Source organism: Ahaetulla prasina, chromosome 7 (assembly GCF_028640845.1).
Source record: "Ahaetulla prasina isolate Xishuangbanna chromosome 7, ASM2864084v1, whole genome shotgun sequence".
Taxonomy (NCBI): Eukaryota; Metazoa; Chordata; class Lepidosauria; order Squamata; family Colubridae; genus Ahaetulla; species Ahaetulla prasina.
In genome coordinates, this window is record NC_080545.1 from 13,923,416 (window position 1) to 13,944,340 (window position 20,925).

General features: G+C 44.3%; 1 protein-coding gene across 3 annotated transcripts in view; it reads right to left on the reverse strand.

The window, feature by feature from the left end:
• The window catches only part of PPARA (peroxisome proliferator activated receptor alpha), a 54,140-nt gene extending 41,291 nt beyond the window's left edge, over nt 1–12,849 (reverse strand). The window contains exons 1-2 of one of the 3 annotated variants that reach the window (XM_058190664.1): nt 12,696–12,849; nt 4,753–4,884 (exon numbers count right to left, since the gene is read on the reverse strand). The gene's annotated coding sequence lies outside the window, so the exon portion shown is untranslated. Of the gene's footprint in view, nt 1–4,752; nt 4,885–10,220; nt 10,599–11,520; nt 12,039–12,695 lie in introns of those variants that run through there. The other 2 variants (XM_058190667.1, XM_058190665.1) reach the window with 2 other exon arrangements.
• Between the last annotated feature and the right edge of the window lie 8,076 nt (nt 12,850–20,925).

The following is a 20,925-nucleotide window of genomic DNA, read 5'->3' on the forward strand; positions in this document are numbered from 1 at the left end:
TGTACTTTTAATCGGCGCCTGACCTCTATATTTTTACCACCACCAAAGCCCACCCTCCCTTCCATTCAGGTGGGATGTTTACCAGGCACGATTCTCATTCAGGAAAGTTAAAATGAGAAATGGGAAATATATACACAACTCGCTTCCTAGCAAACTGCGTGAAAGAGTCTCAAGTGCAATGAAATACAGACATATTAAGGTCAAGTACAGCGACTGCTGTCGGTTTCCCCACAACCACCTTTCTCTTTAAAACAGCAGCAACTTCAGCGATAAGATACGTCTTATACCCGTATCGGATTCTCTCCTTTGCTGCATTTCTCACCGGCTGGCCTGTTGGAGGGGTGGGATGGGGGGGAGGTATTAGTCTTGTAGAACAGGGGTCTGCAACCTTGGCAACTTTAAGACTTATGGACTTCAACTCCCAGAGTTCTGGGAATTCTGGGAGTTGAAGTCCACAAGCCTTAAAGTTGCCAAGGTTGCAGACCTCTGTTGTAGAGTATATGTCTGAGGGTGTAATGCCCTAATTGGCATGTCAACAAGAGGCAGCAGCCGGCCAACTGGGCTGATTTCGGAGGCTAATGTGGGTTGGCCCTAATTAAACCTTGGATGTGAGACTACGAACTGCCAAGATGTTGGCCAGATGAGGAAATTGGGAAACCGTCCTTGGAAGATGATGAGGGAAACTAGTTCTGCAACACAACCACGACGATTGCACAAATAATATCCAAGTGGGCCCCACAATGCGCGCTGGCGTTCCTTCTTCGATTATTATCGAGTAACAGAGTTGGAAGGGTTTTCCAGTCCAACGCCCTGTTGAAGCAGGAGACCCGCTACCAAGAGCTGTGGTGGAGCAGTGGTTAGAGTCCAATACTGTAGGCTACTTCTGCTGACTGCTGATTGCCAGCAATTCAAGTCTCACCAGTTCGAGGTTGACTCAGCCTTCCATCCTTCTGAGGTGGATAAAATGAGGACCCAGATTGTTGAGGGAAAGATGCTGACTCTGTGAACCGCTTAGAGAGGGCTGTAAGCAGTCTAAGTACTATTGCTACTGCTATTCTGGACATATGGCTGTCCATTTCTTCCAGTTCCCTTGCTTTGGTACCCTGCCCAACCAATGTCTTGTAGGCACAAGGATCGTTGAGGACCAGTGACTATTCCCATCTGGGGGTCTCCTGGGTCTCTCAGCTGCTCTTCCCTCTCCTTTAAGAGAATGTCAAGGCAGCCCCTCCATCTACAGCTAACCTTCTCCCAGGGCCTCCTGTATCTGCCCACAGCTGCAGGCTCCTGTGTGATTCATTACAAAATACAAACAGACCACAATTATTTACAAGATGAAAAGCCAGAGTAGAACTGATGTCTGTTTCTGGAAAAACCGAAATGAGAACAAATTCCTCTTGGTTGAAGAGAAAAATGGGACTGTGTCCCTTTCACTGGCTTTCTCTATTTCTTTCAACCCATCTGCATGCATTAAGTTTGCTACAAGCTGAAGCAAGAAATCACCTACTCAAGACGCATATGAGGATATCTTCATACTTGTTTATAAAGGCTAACATCTCTCTACCATAAAAACATTAGAGCAATATACAATAAAAATGTGGATTTATGTATCGTGGTGAAATCAACCAGTCCAATATTTACAGCCCATAATCAACATTTTAGCAGTCATTACTCAAGGCAGACTCTGAACTATTACTATAATATTGTGCTGTTTCTGCCCCAGAAAACACAACATACCATATTTTTCAGAGTATAAGACGTACCTTTTTCCCCCCAAAAAGAGGGTGAAAATCTGTGTGCGTCTTATACTCCGAATGTAGCCCTGCTCAGCTTCTCAAATGGAGGTTTCAGAGGCTGAAAAAAGCCCCAAACAGAGCTTCAGAAAAAAAGCCCCAAATGGAGCTTAGAAAAAAAAGCCCCAAACGGAGTTTCAGAGGCTTTTTTTCTGAAGCTGTTCGGAGGCTTTCACAGGCAGAAAAAAAAGCAAAAAAAAAAAAAGCAAGGCACACAGCTCACAACCAAGGAACCTGTTGCTAAAATTCACCTCTGGGAACAGCTGACTGAGGGTATTCCGGGAGGCCAATCCACCTGCCAATCAGCTTTTTTCTTATTTTCCTCCCCAAAAACTAAGGTGCGTCTTATACTCCGAAAAATACGGTATGTGTGGGCTTTAGCACCTCCGATGGACAAAAGGACAGTGATTTTAATCATTCTCATTTAAAAACATAAACACACATGGCCAAAGAGAAGTTGGTCAGTTTCTTAGGCCGCCTACTTCAACAAAGGACCCCGAGACTGTTTACAACAGGACCAGTAAAAAAAATAAAAAAAAATAATCTCATTCATCTGACCCAGATGAATCATCGAAGTCCACAAGATCAGGGGAACAATAGACTTGTTAAAAGTCTTAATAAAGGCCAGGAGGTTGGGACATTCCTTATCTTGTGTGGTGGTGTGTTCTAAAGAGTGGGAGCTGCTACTGAGAAAGTGTGCTCCCACCGCCCTTACCTCTTCTGGGAGATCAACATACCTTCCTTCAGTAATTGCATGGGACAGAACGAAATTGAGTGGGTCAGGCCCACAGTTAGCTGGCTGCAAAGCCACGTAAGGCATTAATGATGATAACCAGCCCTTTGGTTCAGACCCAGAGACAAGTCATAATAACTAATGCAACAACTGCCTCACAATGCTGAATATACTAACACACACACACACCAGTTTGCAGATAAACCACTACATTTTGTACCACCTGAAGCTTCCAAATCATCAAGGGCAGGCAACATTTGCAATGTTTAGTAGTAGTGGTCTACCCATAAACATTGTTGAGGATGAGTCATTATCATTGCAGCATCTTAGTGTAAAATGATACACAACTGGCACGCCAGCCAGAGCTGGGCAATCCTCACCCCACCCCACCAAGCCATGGCGGAAACCTTTTGCTCTAGTAGGGACTGTGAGTTCTGGAGAATTTCCAAAATGCATCAGACGCTGGAGTAATCACAGATGCCGCAGCTCCTCCCTGCATACACCCACTAGAAAGGCCCACTCAGAAAGCAATAGCATCATGCCCCCACAAAAGACCATCGTTCCCGTGTCCAGACAAACACCACTGTCAACGCTATAGAAGACAAGCCATAGGACACATTCTGTCCTCAGCACTCTCTGATACAGTTGTAATTTGAATAGCCTTAGTTCCCTGAGGCCTTTGAACTCTGGTGCTGTAGAAGACTCCTGCGAGTCCCTTGGACTGCAAGGCGAACAAACCGGTCAATCCTAGAGAAGATCAACCCTGACTGCTCCTTAGAAGGCCAGATCCTGGAGATGAAACTCAAACGCTTTGGCCATGAGAAGGAAGGACTCACTGGAGAAGAGCCTAATGCTGGGGAAGATTGAGGGCAAAAGAAGAAGGGGACGACAGAGAACGAGGTGGACGGATGGAGTCACTGAAGCAGTCGGCGTGAGCTTAAATGGACTCCAGAGGATAGGTAGAGGACAGGAAGGCATGGGGTCATGATGAGTCGGACACGACTTCGCAACTAACAACAAAGTTCCCTGAATAATTGTTTATCTTTGCACAAAATGTTAAGCCGTAAGCCATGATTTGAAACCACAACTTGCTAAGATGGAACGAACAGGATTCCCATGGTTTATAGCAACACATGGGCCCAGTCTCTCACCCCAAAAAGACCACTGGGGCGATGGCTGAATTCTGTGGACAGCCTTAGATGAGGCCGAGAATAGCCAGTCACTGGTCATTTATGATTTGAGCCAAACATTTGCAGTCCCTGCCGTGTTGTTCCTTCCCTCAAGTAGTCTAATTCAGAGTTAGGGGAGAACCAGAAGGTCACGCCATATCCCAATTTACGATGCCAAGACCACCCTATTCAACACCTTTAAAAGTAGATCACAGGATATTTTAAACCAAGAGCACTACACAAATGACTTGATTCACAGCCAGCTATGTACAGCCGGGGAATGCAGTTATCACTGAGGACCGTGAAAACGTTAATCAGAGGAATAATACTTCTCTATAAGCAGGGATGTGAAAAAACTCACAGATTTAGGAAGGTTCTGGAAAACTCCAGAAAGTTCTTTTTTCCTCCTCAAGCCATGCTGAGCTTCCTCCAGACCAGGCAACGTCCAGAGATGAATTGTCTGAACTAGAAACAGGTCTGTGTTTCCCAGACAGTGTTCTACAATGCTCAGAAATGTTCCTTTCGTGAATCACAAAGTTTTGGCTCAGGAAGGGAACTTCACACACGTTCCTTCTTTACTCTTGTAATTAACATTTCCATCATGAAAAGGCAATGCCTACTGACCCAGATTGTCCTTCTCGTTCTAAAAATATAAATGATAATTGGGAAAAGATCTCTCTGCAAATGTTGAGAGGCAAACTTCAGCAAATGTGTCTTTGGTTCAAAACCAAAGCAAACGATACCCTTCAAAGAACATGTAATATTCAGCTTTCAAAGTATATAGATAACCAGCAATTTCTGAAACGAAATTTAAGGATCGAACTGCAATATCCCATAATGAAAGTGTGTTGCTGATGTGTGCACATCTTTAATTCTTGTTAGGTTAATCTAGGGAAGGGCGGGGGGAGGGGGAATCATTATCATCAGCTCATGGGTCCCAGCCTCCAAATAAAGCATTAAGGTGCCTAACACAAACAAAGCAGTACTTTATGATTATCCTTATTTTGGACATTCAAGACTGGGAAATTCCCAGAACATGTTAATTACAAATTGTACCTACCATTTCTGACAGGTTTTTGGAAAACTAGAAGAAGAAAAAGTGTCCACTTTGTGTTTCTCTGCCATTATGTTGGCGCATTTGCTTCTTGCTGACCGATTCACCATGAATTCTGGGTCTGTTGCTTATTTCCACCTTAAAAAGAATAAAAATAACAGGGTTCAAATGCTGTCAAGTTGCACAAATACAACTGGAATTGGACTATTCCAAGAGAAAAAAAACAACAACCTAGCAACCCAAATAAAATTTACTCATTAGTAGATAGATTGCTTGTCTTTGTATTCAATTAGACGGCAAAGATCAAGAGCAAATTCACGGCTGCTCATTTGTCCAAAGCTTCTGCATAAATGGTGCGTCTTTTTTGTGTCAAATCAGAGAGAGTTCAAAGCTTTGGGTGACTTTCAAATGAAGATACATGGATGTGCCATAGTTTTAACCAAGTCATCACTGCTGTAAATACCAATCACGCTTTTAAATAGATTTAAAACTTAATGAAATAAAGCCTGAATATTATCCAACCAAATTTCTCTTCCTGTTCCTTGGAAGTCTCCCAGTGAGGTAGCAATCAGGGTGGGGGGGGGGATGCCTTGGAATGGGGAGATTCTACATCAGCGGTCCGGCCACGGGGGGCAGGGTGGGAGAGGAGATGGCTCTGTGTGAGCAGCAGGCATGTCCACTTCTGCGCACAGCTCCACTTGCATATGTGGTGGGTGCCTGCCGCTCACACAAATAGACTTTTGCAACCAAGCAAGCACGCACGCCCATCGCTCGTGCAAGTGGGGCTACGTGCACACCCACATTCACCCGCTAGTCGTGCAAGTGAAGCTACGTGCACACACTCACCCACGACTTGTGCGGCCCGGTTTCAAACGGGCCTCTGCCCGAGGGGTTGGGGACAGGGGTGGGTTGCCGGGGGGTTCGGGAGAACCTTTAGCTAAGATTCTGTGCAGTTCAGAATCCCATTTCTGGCTGGCCCCACCAACCCATCCCGCCTACCCTGCCCTCCCCGGAGTCCCCATGCACCCCATTTTGGATGCAGGTTAAGTGCAGAGTGTGTGCAGAGGCTCTGGAAGGGTGAAAAATAGGCCTACTGGAAGTTCGGGAAGGGCGGAAAAGAGCTGTTTCCGGCCTCCAGAGGACTTCCGGAGCCTGGGGAGGCTGTTTTCGCCCTCCTGGAGGCTCGAGAAAAGCCTCCAGAGCCTAGGGAGGGCAAAAACACCCTTCCCGTCACCGTGGTGCAGAAGCCCGACTAGGCCACACCCACCATGGCCACACCCACCCAGCAACTGGGCAGAGAACCTCTTGCTAATATTTTTGAAGCCTACCCCTGGTTGGGGACCCCACAATGGTTCCCTTCTTTTGAGTTCCCTTTAAAGGGAGGGGCACTGGAAATTTCTGAACAAAATTTGTTATTCGTTCCATAGGTTCCTTGACATGCAGGTTAGCTTTACTTCCATAGTAAGAAAAAAAAAACCCATTACAAGTACTCCTCGACTTACAACAGTTCATTTAATGTCCATTCAAAGTTACAACGGTATTTTAAAAAAGTGACTTGCGACCGTTTTTTCCCCACACTTATGACCCTCGCAGCATCCCCCAGGTCATGCGATCAAAATTCAGTGGCCTGGCAACAGATTCATATTTATGACCGCTGCTGTGTCCGGGGGGGGGGGGAGGTCATGTGATCCCTTTTTGATCAACCTTCTTACCAGCAAAGTCAATGGGGAAAGCCAGATTCACTTAACGACCGTGTCACTAACTTAACAATGGCAGTGATTCACTTAACAACGATGGCAAGAAAGGTCATAACATTCCCTTAAGAAATGTTTCACTTAGGAACAGAAATTTGGGGCTCTGCTATAATCTTTTAAGTCAAGAACTCCTTGTATTTGTAGGCCACCATGACTGGATAAATAAAAGAGCTTTCCAATGTGCCCAGGTCTCCGATTTCTTGCTCCCTCAGTACCAGTAGCAACACGTACTACACCGTAACACAATTCGCCTCACAGAAACTGAACCAATGAGACTTCTTCTGACATGAACCATCATGAAGGAAGCTCCAATTTGGACCTGTCATCTTGCTGCTACAATTACAGTTACTGTTGCTGCCAACCCAAACCAAAACACCCATTCGCAGCCAACTGAAGGCGGGAAGACCGGAGTAATTATCCCGGGAGTGAGAATGGGAGTGGCTGCAGAATGAAAACAAGATGTTAGGTGTTGCTAGATGTTAGACTGATTTTTAAGGTGGCATCCTCATGCACGTCTTATTTATGCAAAAGGCCTGGCTACTGGATTGCCTTCTTAGGTGATGCTTTCCATGAGGCGTAACTTGGGCGAGTGGGTGGCCAGAGAGGTTGAACAAGTAAATAAACTAGTCCAAACCTGATGAATTTGAGCAACCTGCCACGCCATAAACAAGGGTTTGCAAGCTGGATTCGTGCAGCAGGCAAACTGTATCATAGCTTAGCTCTATGCAGAAACCTAGTCTAGAGATCAGGGGTCTCCAACCTTATTTAAGACTTGTGGACTTCAACTCCCAGAGTTCCTCAGTCAGCTTTGCTGGCTGAGGGACTCTGGGAGTTGAAGTCCACAAGTCTTAAAGGGACCAAGGTTGGAGACCCCTGCTGCAGATCAAAAACTAAAGTAACTACTACCAGGTTCCTATGCATACTGACTGATACAGCAATTTGTTTGGTTCGGACTTAAAATACCGAATTGTAAACCATCACTGTAGCCTAGTTAGAATAAAAGTGTGAATCCAGCCACAGCTGACTCAGTCAACATATACTTAGCACAACCGGTGAACCAGTCTGCATTTCCAAAGATGAATTCATGCAAAGAGATCCTACATCTTTATACTGTATGTAAATAAATTATCCTTTTCGTAGGAGCTCTTAGCTATACTTAATTATAATCTTGAGTATCTACTTAACTATGTAATGCTTTAGTTCCTTTGCATCCAGTTCGTGATCAAATCCCTTTTGATCTGCTTTTTATTTCCTAGTTCTACATTATACGCAAGCAATATTATAAATCAAGCAAGCAATAATATAAATATTAACAAAGGCATATCTTTATAGTCATTACAAGAGGTGAGTCCTAAGTGATATGACAGAATGCCTCGACTTACAAAAAATAAATTAAAAAGTTCCCAACACCCCTTATACAGGTAGCCCTCGACTTATGACCAAAACGGAGCCCAAAATTTATGTTGCTAAATGAGACATTTGTTAAGTGAATTTTTCCCCGTTTTACGACCTTTCTCGCCACAGTTGTTAAGTGAATCTCTGCAGTTCTTAAATTAGTAACACAGTTTGTTAAATGAATCTGGCTTCCCCATTGACTTTGCTTGTCAGAAAGTCGTCGTAAAAGGGGATCAAACGACCCCGGGATACTGCAACCGTCATAAATGTGAGCCAGTTGTTAAGCATCCAAATGCAAATCACACCAACACGGGGATGCTACATCGGTCATACGTGTGAAAAATGGCCACAAGTCACTTTTTTCAGTGACGTTGTAACTTCGAACAGTCAGTAAGCAAGCTGTTGTAATTTGAGGACTGTCTGTACTGTCCTTCAGAAATTCAGGAGAAAAATAACAATTAACCTACAAGGGAAATATCGCAGCTCCTACTCTATTGCTCTTTTACTTCTCCATAATAGCCTTATATATAGAAATAGTATTAGTATCCTATGAAATCGGCTTGGTGTACAGGTAGTCTTTGACTTATAATTGGCTGCTTAGCAACCGTTTGAAGTTATGATGGACCACCAAACAGTATTTACAACCTGGATTTAAAGTACTAAAAGCTGCCCACTCACTAAATCACATTTTGGGCAGCCAGCAATTATCTTGTATTTACAGCTGCTTCCAAATGGCTGTGATTTACAGCTTTTTGGGGGTGGGTGGCAGAAACTTGTATTTACTGCTGGTTTCCAGCAAAAAATGCCCATTGTGGACCATGGCTTCACTTAACAACAGAGGTGTTTGTTTAATGGCTGCCCCAAAAAAGTAATGAATTTGGATTGGTCACGTGAGTGCCTCAACCTACAACCGTCATGACATACAACGGAAATTCCGGACTCCATTGAAGTCATAAATCAAGGAATATCCATAGTGGTGAAAGTGGTGGTCTAGAAAGCTAAGACTGTGAGTTCTAATCCTGTCCCCACTGAAAGCCTGTTGGATGACTGGTCATTCTCTCTCAACCCAACCTACTGCTCAGGGCTGCTGTTGTGGGGAAAACTAGGAGGAGAAAGGAATATTCTATATGTTGGCTGCCTCAAGTTACTTATAAAGTAATAAAGATGGGATAAAAAAATTTAAAAGGCCAAAAGTAATTTTTTTAAAAATCATATAACCCAGATGTCTGCTGGGCTAGCCAAACAATAAATGCTGCAGTGTGAACTCTTAAAGAAGCATTTCATTTCCGTATATCACAATACTTCGTAAAATGCTCAGTACACAAGAGCAATAAGTAAACAATTGTCTGATTAAATCCACTCCTCAAGCAACCACCCCAAAAGATAGAAGAAAGAGACGCTTCGTCATAAAAGGCAAGAGAAGCAAAGCTGCTAAAAATACAAGGTTCTAAATTAGTAAATAGAAGCTAGACTGCACTAAAAGAAGGTGATTTTAGGTACAAAAAACAAAATCTGAAATGCCAGCTAATGGTTTTTGGCCGCTTCTTACTCCATTGTTTTTAAAATAACTCATTTAAATAGTAAAAGAACCAATCGATAAAATTAAGGTTTATAGCAAATGTTTGTAATCTGGAAATTACATCAAGAGACGCCATCATTTTGGCACTAATGAAATGCTTTGGTGGCAAGGACTGACAGGGAAAATAACAACAAAACAAAGAAGCAATCTATTTATGGTCCCAAGCAGGTAATAAGACAGATGTTATTCAACCAGATATTATGAAACCTAAGGTGCAATATAATTACCGCTTTGCATCCACACCCATCACCTTTCCAAAGTAGAATTCTGAAAAACCATATAAGGCTACAAGGGAAACAAATGATCAATGTTTTAAAGTGAAAGCAAACTAGGATCCTTTTAAAAAAAAAAACCACCCCTAAATTCTGACACACACACACCCAACTGTTGCTGCTATCTACAAAAAATGACTTTATGCACATTTAATTGGGGGTACACACTGAATGAACTCCAAAAGGCAACCTTGTACCTGCCATTCATCCTTTCGTTGTTGCATTTGGCACAGCCCAGAAATGTATATAACTCATGACATGCAAACAAACTAAGGGTAAAACTAAATTTCATCAATCGGTTGACTGTGTCTTGGCTCAGCGGATAGTTGCTGACAAAGCCATTTGTGACAGCAAGAGAGCTCCAAGCCAACCATCTCTAACACCGCTGAATAAAGTAATGGTCAAGGCGCTGGAGAGTTACAAGAAACTACCACTGTTTGCGTCACAAAGTTATGCCGTTTTCAAAACACTTACCGGTCTCTATAATGCACCCTCCTGTCCTTCCAAGGACTTTTAGACCGTCCCAGGAATGTCTGAGCAGGTGACCAGGGTTGAGAGAGTAAAAGCGACTTGCAGAAAGAAAGAAAAAAATTCTTATAAAAAGTAACAGTCACACCCCCAGGCTGATAGCAGAAAAGCTCAGCGAGTTGGGGTTGGTAGCCGTAACTACCTCGAAGAGGACACCTTTACTCCGCTAGCCATAGGGGAAAAAAATCCACCTCCTTCAATTGTGCACGTGACTCACATATGCAGGCAAGGAAGTTATTAGTCTTATGTTGTTGGCCAGGATGGCAGAAATCTCACAGACGCTCCTCTAAGAACTTGCTGTTCCTCCACACAGAGAGAGAGACAGAGAATACCGTTCCTCCAACCTCCTTTACCAACTAATTTAAAGGCAATTTCTTTAGTTGGACTTTGGCTGGGAAATACAAAGATGCCGCCGCGTGCAAAGTCCAAGCCTCTGGCAAATAGGCGCTTAATCCATAAACATAATCTCTAAGCAAACTTTGGATTCACAAAGGTCTAGCAGAACAGATCTCTTCCCCCCCACCTTCTCTCTGACAACACAGCGGTTCCCAGTTCAACCCAAGAGGTCCCGCAGTTCTCCTAAAATCTGTGAACGGCCCTGAGCATTTTTGATGTCAGTAACCGTACATTAGGATGCGATAAACACACATCCTTGGACAGAATGCATTTAAATCTTTCTTTATTCCGCTTCCCGAGGCTGTGCCACAAACGTAGGATGAGCTGCAAGCAGTGGGGGAATAAATTTAAAATTAAAAAAAAAACAAAAACAAAACCCATCCCTCTGTATTTAGCCCACAAAGGAAGAAAAGTGAAGGGCGGGAAAGGGGGTGGGGGGTGGGGAAACAACAGAACTCACTGATGATAATATGGATTTAATCAGTGGTGGGATTCAGCCAGTTCGCACCACTTCGGGAGAACCGGTTGTTAACTTTCTGAGCAGTTTGGCAAACTGGTTGTTGGAAGAAATCATTAGGGCAGAGAACCGGTTGTTAAATTACTTGAATCCCACCACTGAATTTAATGTTCATTTCAGCTTTTTTTTTTTTAATTTTATTTTGTCACAACAGTATACACAAGCATCAACATAAAACAACAACACATCATATAAGCATATATATGAGCAAAAGTATGCAATAACTATATGAATTTGATATAATGAAAGGAAACAATAGGACAGGAACGGTAGGCACTTTTGCTCTTATGAACAAAATGGAACGAGGCACAAAGATTTTAGTTTCTCCCTCACCTGCTATATCAATCGGAATCGGCAGGAGTCTGGTGGTCCCTTCTTTTTCAAATTACAGGTTTTATTCACCTATCAGTTCTCTTCCTTACAATTCCCCCTCCCCCCAAAAATCCTGGTGAGAGTTACAGAATCTAGCAGGTCCTGCCTGGTGGAGCCCAAATCAGAGTCAAAGTCATAGTCAGAGGTTCCCATGAGCACATCCAAACCCTCCCCGGCTGGGTCACTGGATCCCCACCACTTGGCACCAAATCTGCCTGTCTTAGGAAACTTCTTCCAATGTCTTTTTCCATGTTCCGGTTTTCAAGAGCAGGAACAGGTCTGGCTTGACCTGCGGGGCATCCTCTCCCCTCCCAAGGTTAAATCTTCCCAATGCCTTTAGTCCTTCTGTTGGGAATTCCCCAGAAGTGAAAGTCTTCCTTTTCTCCTTCTTTTCCTTGTCTTCTTTTTTCTCTTTCCCTTCTTCTTTCTCCTTCTCTTCTTACTTTCCTTTCATTTTTCCCTTTCTCCCTTCCTCTTTTTCTTTTCTTTTCCTTTTCCTCTTTCCCTTCTTCTTTCTCTCTTCTTTTCCTTTCATTTTCCCTTTCTCCTTCCTCTTTTTCTTTGCCTTTTCTTTTCCTCTTTCCCTTCTTCTTTCTTCTTCTCTTCTTACTTTCCTTTCATTTTTCCCTTTCTCCCTTCCTCTTTTTCTTTTCCTTTTCCTCTTTCCCTTCTTCTTTCTCTTCTCTTTTTACCTTTCATTTTTCCCTTTCCCCCTTCCTCTTTTTCTTTTCCTTTTCCCTTCCCCTTCCTCTTCTTCTTTCTCCTTCTTCTTACTTTCCTTTCATTTTTTCCTTCCGCCCCCTTCCTCTTCTTTTTTCCCTCTTCTTTTCCTCTTCCCCTTCTCCTTTCTCCTTCTCTTGCTACTTTCCTTTCATTTTTTTCCCCTCCCTCCCTCCCCCTCCCTCCTCTTCTTTCTTTTCCTCTTCTTCTTTCCCTCTTCCTTTTCGGGTTCCCGAGGCTATCTACTCGCGCCCGCCGTGCCAGGCAGCAGGGCAACAGGTGCAGCCTGTCACCCGCACGGCGAGAAACCGGAGCACCGCTGGAGGTGGGACGGGGAGCGCCGTCAGCTCCCCCACACCTCGCCCCGCCGCCTCTCCTCCCTCCCTCCCTCGGCCGACCCGCGCGTTCACACGTACCCTTGTCCCAGCGGAGACTCCGTCTAGCCGCGACCCGACAGCGACGCGGCCCCTTTCGCTCGCGCGCTCCCGCCCGTCTGGTCCGCGCGCGACAGCTCCGGAAGTGAGGTCGCCGCCGGCAGCAGCAGCTGCAGCGGCAAGTAAGCCGCGGGCGCGCGCGAGCGCGCCCCCTCCCCCTCCCCTCCCCTCCCTCCCCCGTGGCACGCAACGCGCAGGCGGCAACACGCAGCACGCATGCACGCACGCAGGCGCGTCCGGCCCCGCCCCACTATAAGTTCGGAGAGAGGGAGGGGGAAGCGGGTTGCTCTGGGGAAAACCCGGGGCGGAATCCGGAGAGGATGCGGCGTCTCTGTACAGTGCGCATGTGCGCGCTCCGTGCAAGCCCTGGGAGATGTTATGTTGCAGGGGTCTCCACCCTTGGCAACTTTAAGACTTGTGGACTTCAACTCCCAGAATCCCTCAAAACAAAGCTGGCTGAGGGAATTCTGGGAGTTGAAGTCCACAAGTCTTAAAGTTGCCAAGGGTGGAGACCCCTCTTACGTTGCACCGATGCGGGGTTGAAAGTGCCGTGCGGTTTTTTGGAAACGGGGTGGCTCCTCCCACCTTTATGTCCAAACCAATAGCACTTGGACTTATATGCCGCTTCTCAGTGCTTTTACAGCCCTCTCTAAGCGGTTTTACAGAGTCAGCCTATTGCTCCCCAACCATCTGGGTCCTCATTTTACCCACCTGGGAAGGATGGAAGGCTGAGTCAACCTTGAGCCAGGTGAAATTCGAACTGCTGAATTGCAGGCAGTCAGCCAGCAGAAGTAACCTGCAGTACTGCACTCTAACCACTGCGCCACATTTATTTTTCTCTTTTATATTCCTTCTTTAGACTTGAGGAGAAACCCTTCCATACTTCCACCTCTTACAATACTAGACAACACAGTATCAACAGTAGAGACCTTAAAATTTCTAGGTTCTACCATATCGCAAAATAAAAAATGGACAGCCGATATCAAAAACGTCATCAAAAAAGCACAGCAAAGAATGTTCTTTCTGCGCCAGCTCAGAAAGCTCAAACTGCCCAAAGAGCTGCAGTTCTTCAGAGGAATGATTGAGTCTGTCTTCTGCACCTCCATAACTATCTGGTTTGGTTCTGCAACCCAACAAGACAGACACAGACTTCAGAGGATCATTAGAACTGCAGAAAAAATAATTGCTACCAACCTGCCTTCCATTGAGGACCTGTATACTGCACGAGTCAAAAAGAGAACTGTGAAAATATTTACAGACCCCTCGCATCCTGGACATAAATGGTTTCAACTCCTACCCTCAAAACAATGCTATAAAGCACTGCACACCAGAACAACTAGACACGAACGCCATCACTCCGCTAAAAAAATAATTCCCTCAACACTGTCAAACTATTTACTAAATCTGCACTACTATTAATCTTCTCATCGTTCCTATCACCCATCTCTTTCCACTTACGACTGTATGACTGTAATTTTGTTGCTTGTATCCTTACGATTTATATTGATATTGATTGTTTCCTGATTGCTTATTTGTACCCTATGACTATCATTAAGTGTTTTATCTTATGATTCTTGATGAGTGTATCTTTTCTTTTTATGTACACTGACAGCATATGCACCAAGACAAATTCCTTGTGTGTCCAATCACACTTGGCCAATAAAAAATTCTATTCTATTCTATTCTATTCCATTCCATATACATCGCTCCTGCTGCATCTCTCTTCTTCTATGCACTGGGGAGTAAAAAATAACAGGAGGCAGGCTGGCTGATTTATTACAGCTAGTGCATGACCAACGGCCACAATTGAGCCCAAAATTTATGCTGTTAAGTGAGACATTGGTTAACTGAGATTTGCCCCATTTTATGACATTTCTTGCCACAATTGTTAAGTGAATCACTGCAGTTGTTTAAGTTAGTATCTCACGAGTTGGAAGCAACTGTGTTTGTTCCTCACAGCTGTTCCTTCTCCAAATCACCCACACTACCACCCAACTGGCTGCCACAACCACAATTGCTGGGAGCAAATCCTAGAGTTGAACCTGAGGCTGTGTGTAAAAGTATTTACCTGTGTTGATCCTGATTCTTTCAAAGGATGATCTGATGCCCTAATGATGCCATGCATGCTTTTATGTCTTCCTCCTTCGTTTTTATTTTATTTATATCCTGCCTTTATTATTATTTTATACACAACTCAAGGCAGTGAATATAGCTAATGCTCCTTCTTTCCGTTTCCCCCACAACAATAATCTTGGGAGTTGGACTGAGAAAGAGAGACTGGTCACCCAAGGTCACCCAGCCTGCTTATTTGGCTAAGGCGGAACTAGAACTCATTGTCTCCTAGTTTCTAACCTGGTGCCTTAACCACTAGACCAAGCTAAATACCTTATACCACAAAATACAAAATACCTTATACCACCAGACTTGAAATCCTGGGATTAGAAAACTTAGAACTCCGCCGACCCCAACAGGACCTGTGTTTAACACACAGAATCATCTATTGCAATGTCCTTCCTGTTAAAGACTACTTTAGCTTCAATCGCAATAATACAAGAGCAAACAATAGATTCAAACTTAATGTCAACCGCTTCAACCTTGATTGCAGAAAATATGACTTCTGTAACAGAGTTGTTAATGCTTGGAACGCACTACCTGACTCTGTGGTCTCTTCTCAACATCCCAAAAACTTCAACCAAAAACTGTCCACTATTGACCTCACCCCATTCCTAAGAGGACTATAAGGGGCGTGCATAAGAGCACAAAAGTGCCTACCGTTCCTGTCCTATTGTTCCCTTTCATTATATCAAATTAATATAGTTGTTGCATACTTTTGCTTATATATTATGTTTGTGTATACTGTTGTGACAAAATAAAATAAATAAATAAATAAAACTGGCCCAAATCCTCAGTTGCTTTATTTTTGGTTGTCTTTTCACGCCTTTCCTAACAACATAGTCCCCTTCTCAAGAGATCCACATACCCAGAGTATTCCTGGCAATGATTTCACCAGAAATGAGCCACACGGACAGTTCCTCTTTTAAATTCCTTTCCTTAAGTGACTCCGAGCATGGAGTCGTGGTCATTGGGCAGACTTTGTGTCACCACACAGCATGGCTGGCTGACGTGATCACTTGCAAATGCAAACATCTTCAAGCCATCCACACCCAAGCCACCCCCGAAACCTGCCCTGCCCTGCGTCCTTTGAACTCTGCCCATAAAGAGATGCTGCTTGATAAGCGCCCCCATTAAATCCATTGTACCCCAGCATGGTTGGGAGGAAACTATAAATATAGACATTCCAGGGAAGGCAACTTCCTAATGTAGCTAATGTAAATGTAGTTCAATGAGAACAGAACAGAACAGAACAGAATAGAATAGAATAGAATAGGAGTAGGAGTAGAACAGGACAGAACAGAATAGAAACAGAGTTGGAGGGGACCTCAGAGGTCTTCTAGTCCAACCCCCTCCTTAGGCAGGAAACCTATACCATTTCAGACAAATTGTTATCCAATCTCTTCTTAAATAATTTTGTTGTTGTTGTTAGCTGCGAACTCATGTCCGACCCATGGCGACCCCATGGACAACGTTCCTCCAGGCCTTCCTGTCCTCTACCATCCTCTGCAGTCCATTTAAGCTCACGCCGACTGCTTCAGGGACTCCATCCAGCCACCTCGTTCTCTGCCATCCCCTTCTTAAATAATAACGCCTGTTAAAATGATAATAAAGCCTGTTATTGCTTGACCCCCTTCCTCTCTGTGGCAGCCCCTCAAATATTGGAAGACTGCTATCATGTCTCCCCTGGTCCTTCTCTTCACTAGACTAGCCATGCCCAGTTCCTGCAACCGTTCATTGTATGTTTTAGCCAGGGAAGAAATCCAGCAGGTTCTATCAGGATCTGGAGAACCGGTAGTGGAAATTTTGAGCAGTTCGGAGAACCGGTAGTAGAAATTTTGAGCAGTTTGGAAAAGCGGCAAATACCACCTCTGGCTGGCCCCAGATTGGGGTGGGAATGGAGATTTTGCAGTATCCTTCCCCTGCTGCACCCACCAAGCCACGCCCACCAAGCCACGCCCACAGAACCGGTATTAAAATATTTGGATTTCACCACTGGTTTTAGCCTCCAGTCCCCTAATCATCTTGGTTGCTCTTCTCTGCAATCTTTCTAGAGTCTCAACATCTTTTTTTATAGTGCGGTGACCAAAACTCGACACAGTACTCTAGGTGTGGTCTTACTAAGGCTTTACAGAGCCAAATGAATCTCAAGGGAAATATAGTTTTCAGCAGGCAGGTGCTGGAACATTTCCATAAAATACTTTTACGGAGAGATGAAAAAGCCATAGCACAAGATTCAGTGATTTAGACAACAAAGAGTGATCCTCCCAGTCTAGTCCCCATTTCTGAGTAGGAATCCAAATCCAAAACAGGAGAGGCCCTTTTGACTTTTTTTGGACAAGGAAGGAAGTCGGCTGCAGGAACCTGAAAATGGGTGGAGACTCTCAGTCCACTGTTACATGGGTCTCCAAACTTGGCAACTTTAAGACTAGTGAATTTCAACTCAGAGGTGGGTTTGAGGTTCTGACCAGTGCTGGAGAACCGGTAGCGGAAATTTTGAGTAGTTCGGAGAACCGGTAGTAAAAATTCTGACTGGCCCTGCCACCATCTATTCTCTGCCTTCCAAGTCCCAGGTGATCAGGAGGAAATGGGGATTTTGCAGTAATCTTTCCCTGGATTGGGGAGGGAATGGGGATTTTACAGTATCCTTCCCTTGCCACGCCCGCCAAGCCATGCCACACCCACCAAGCCACGCCCACGGAACCGGTAGTAAAAAAATTTGAAACCCACCACTGCTTCAACTCCCAGAATTCCTCAGCTAGCTATGCTTAAAAGTGGCCAGGTATGGAGACCCCTGCACCAGCGAATGCAAAAGTGTATGCGGAGTTTTGAAACTGTTGTTGAGATGATCCAAGCAAGGTGTTGCCACCGCACAGTGATAAAAGAAAGGACATAAAATATGCGATTGAGAGATTATTCCAGATTAAGAGCAAAGGTCAAAGCTGGCGATAAGAAAAGTTGGGGCCACTGAAGGGGAAGATTCCTCATCTTCTTGAATGAGCAGATTTTAGAGGACTATGCAGTGGGGTAGCTGTTAAAGTCAAAGTCTAAATTTTCCTACATAAATTTTGGACAGGAGGGGGGAGGATAAAATCAAGTCAATCAAAACAGAGCTGGAAGGGACCTTAGAGGTCTTCTAGTCCAACCCCCTGCTCGAGCAGGAGACTCTATACCTTTTCAGACAAGTGGTTGTCATGTCTCTTCTTAAAAACCTCCAGTGATGAATCTTCTGGATAACTTCTGGAGGCAAGCTGTTCCACTGGTTAATTGTCCTCACTGTTAGGAAGTTTATCCTTAATTCCAGGTTGCTTCTCTCCTTGATTAGTTTCCATCCCTTGTTTCTTTTCCTGCAGTCTGGTCAGTGGTGGGTTGCCCCCGGTTCGGTCCTGTTCTTGTGAACCGGTAGTAAAACCAGCGGGAGGCTCCGCCCGCCCACCCGGACGTCATCATCGACTATCTGCGCATGCGTGCGCACGAACCCACTGCAAACCAGTAGTAAAGGTAAGTTGAACCCACCCCTGAATCTTGTGCTTTGGAGAATAGCTTGACTCCCTCTTCTTTGTGGCAGCCCCTCAAATACTGGAATACTGTTCTCATGTCACCCTTTCTTTTCTCCAGACAGGCCATACCCAATTCCTGCAACCGTTCTTTATATATTTTAGTCTCCAGACCCTTAGTTGCTTAGGGTCTTAGTTGCTCTTAGTTGCACTTCTTTGCACTTCCCGCCCCCCCAAATCTCAACATCTTTTTTGTAAAGTGGCGACCAAAACTGGATGTAGTATTCTAGGTGTTTGGCTGAATATGAAGTTTGGCTGTTGTGGAAAGATTTGTTGTCTCAAATCAAGAATTGAAAAAAATTGGTATGGGGGCTGGAAGATTATGTTAATGATTGAAAGAAAAGGCCAAAAGAAACCCCTCAAACCCCAATATCTTGTTTCCAGAAATAATGCTTTAGGCCAGGAGCACAATAGGGTCGACTATATAGACTATAGGAAGGAAAAAGGAAGAAACAGCTGCAATCACACATTGCTCCCAGAAGCACGAAGCTGAAGCCTGAAGATGACGAATGAGACTTCGTCGAAACGTCGCCAAGACACTTCCAATTTTACGCGGGAGAAAACCCGAATAACCAAAGACCTACATACAAACACCCGCGAAAACCTCAGAAAACACACACACACACACACATATATATATATATGTTCAAATCCCTAGTGCTGCCGTGTAACGGGGTGAGCTCCCGTTACTTGTCCCAGCTTTTGCCAACCTAGCAGTTTCGAAAGCCCGTAAAAATGCAAGTAGAAAAAATAGGGACCACCTCTGGTGGGAAGGTAACAGCGTTCCATGCACCTTTGGTGTTGAGTCATGCCGGCCACATGACCACGGAGACGTCTTCGGACAGCGCTGGCTCTTCGGCTTTGAAACTGAGATGAGCACCTCCCCCTAGAGTCGGGAACGACTAGCATGTATGTGCGAGGGGAACCTTTACCTTTACCTTTATCCCTGATCCAGCCTGATGGGACAAGGTCTTTTCAGAATATTTACAATATTGTATCCTTTGAGGCAGGGGTGTCAAATTCACGGCGTCACATCATGTGATGTATCTCGATTTTCTCCCCCTACGCTAAACTGGGGGTGGGCGCGGCCAGCGCATGACACATCCGGTTTGACACCCCTGCTTTAAGGTTTGACTCCTTTTAAGTTTTTATAGAATTGTCTTGAGAATTCTTCTGGTTTGAAAGGCACAGTAACATTTGTAAAAAGATGAATTGACAGGCAGACAGGAGATGAGAAAGAAACCCAGTCTGATGAAATAAGCCATTTTCGTAACAGAAAATATTATATAAGCTATCCAGAGGATATTAAGGGTAGCTTTAGTTTATTGAAACCTGAAGATCATTACCTCCTTAGCAAAGTAGGCAGGTAAAAATGCTTTCAGCTCCACCTTTCCTAAATTAATTACAGCCAAAGCCTGATCCTTCAGCATCATATTTAACTATGGCTTGGTTGAAAGTATGAACGTTGTGTTTCTCGGTTGAGGGACCGATGGTGGCAAAGTTGTGCTTGCTGTGGGTTTTATTTTGAGAGTGTGAGAAAGAAGGTTGTTTCATGGGCAGTTGTGGTATCCTGACAATTTAAGGGAGTTTTAGAAACAGACCAAAGAACCATCTCCTGCGTGAGCAGGAGATTGGATTGGAAGACCTCCAGGCCAGGAGTGAAATCTATTTACCTTCCTTACCGGTTCAGAAGTGCACACGCTCGCTTTGCTCGCTCGCACGCAGCACATGTGGGTACAGACCTTCTGCGCACACGCAAAACCTTCTGTGCATTCGCAGAAGGTAAAAAACACATTAAAACCAGGAAGTAATGACACCCGGGCGGGAGGGCAGAGCTTTGCTCCGCCATCGCTACCAGATCGCTCAACCACCGGCCACGATCACTATCGGATCGCTAGATCCGGTCAGAACCGGGAGCATTTCACCCCTGCTGCAGGGTCCTTTCCAACCCATTATTCTATCTTCTATAGATCGTAATAGGGGAACTTAAGAGGGGAAGTAGTTTTCCAGGATAGAAACTTCTCTGGGAAAAAAGAAAAACAAAATAGCAATAAGATGAAAGAAGGTTTGATAAGCTCTTGATTATATCTATAATTTAATCTCTCTGAACCCTCTATGAGTTTTTGACAGCTCAAAGGCCTGTTGTGGTAACTTGCAGAAAATAATGCAAACTGACGAAAGAGTTAATACCGTCTTCTTTTCCACTGTTGCACTGAGTAATTTAATTAGGTTAAAAACAAATACCTTGCCTCTCTGATTTCTTCCCAGTTGTATCTCAGGTGGTTGACCTCAATGCACCATGAAGGATACTGGATAACAGAATACTTATTTAGCAACCATTTTAAAACTTATCAGGAACAAGGAAGATATGAATCTAATGTGATTAGTATTTTGGCTTCGGTCAACTAACAAGGAAAAAAAAAACCTTAAATGAGTTGTGTTTTCTTTTTAAATAAACATTGATTACCAGAAATTGCTTTTCATAATGTAACTTCAGTAACACAGATGGGGAATCTGCTGATGTCACATGGGGTTTTTGCAAT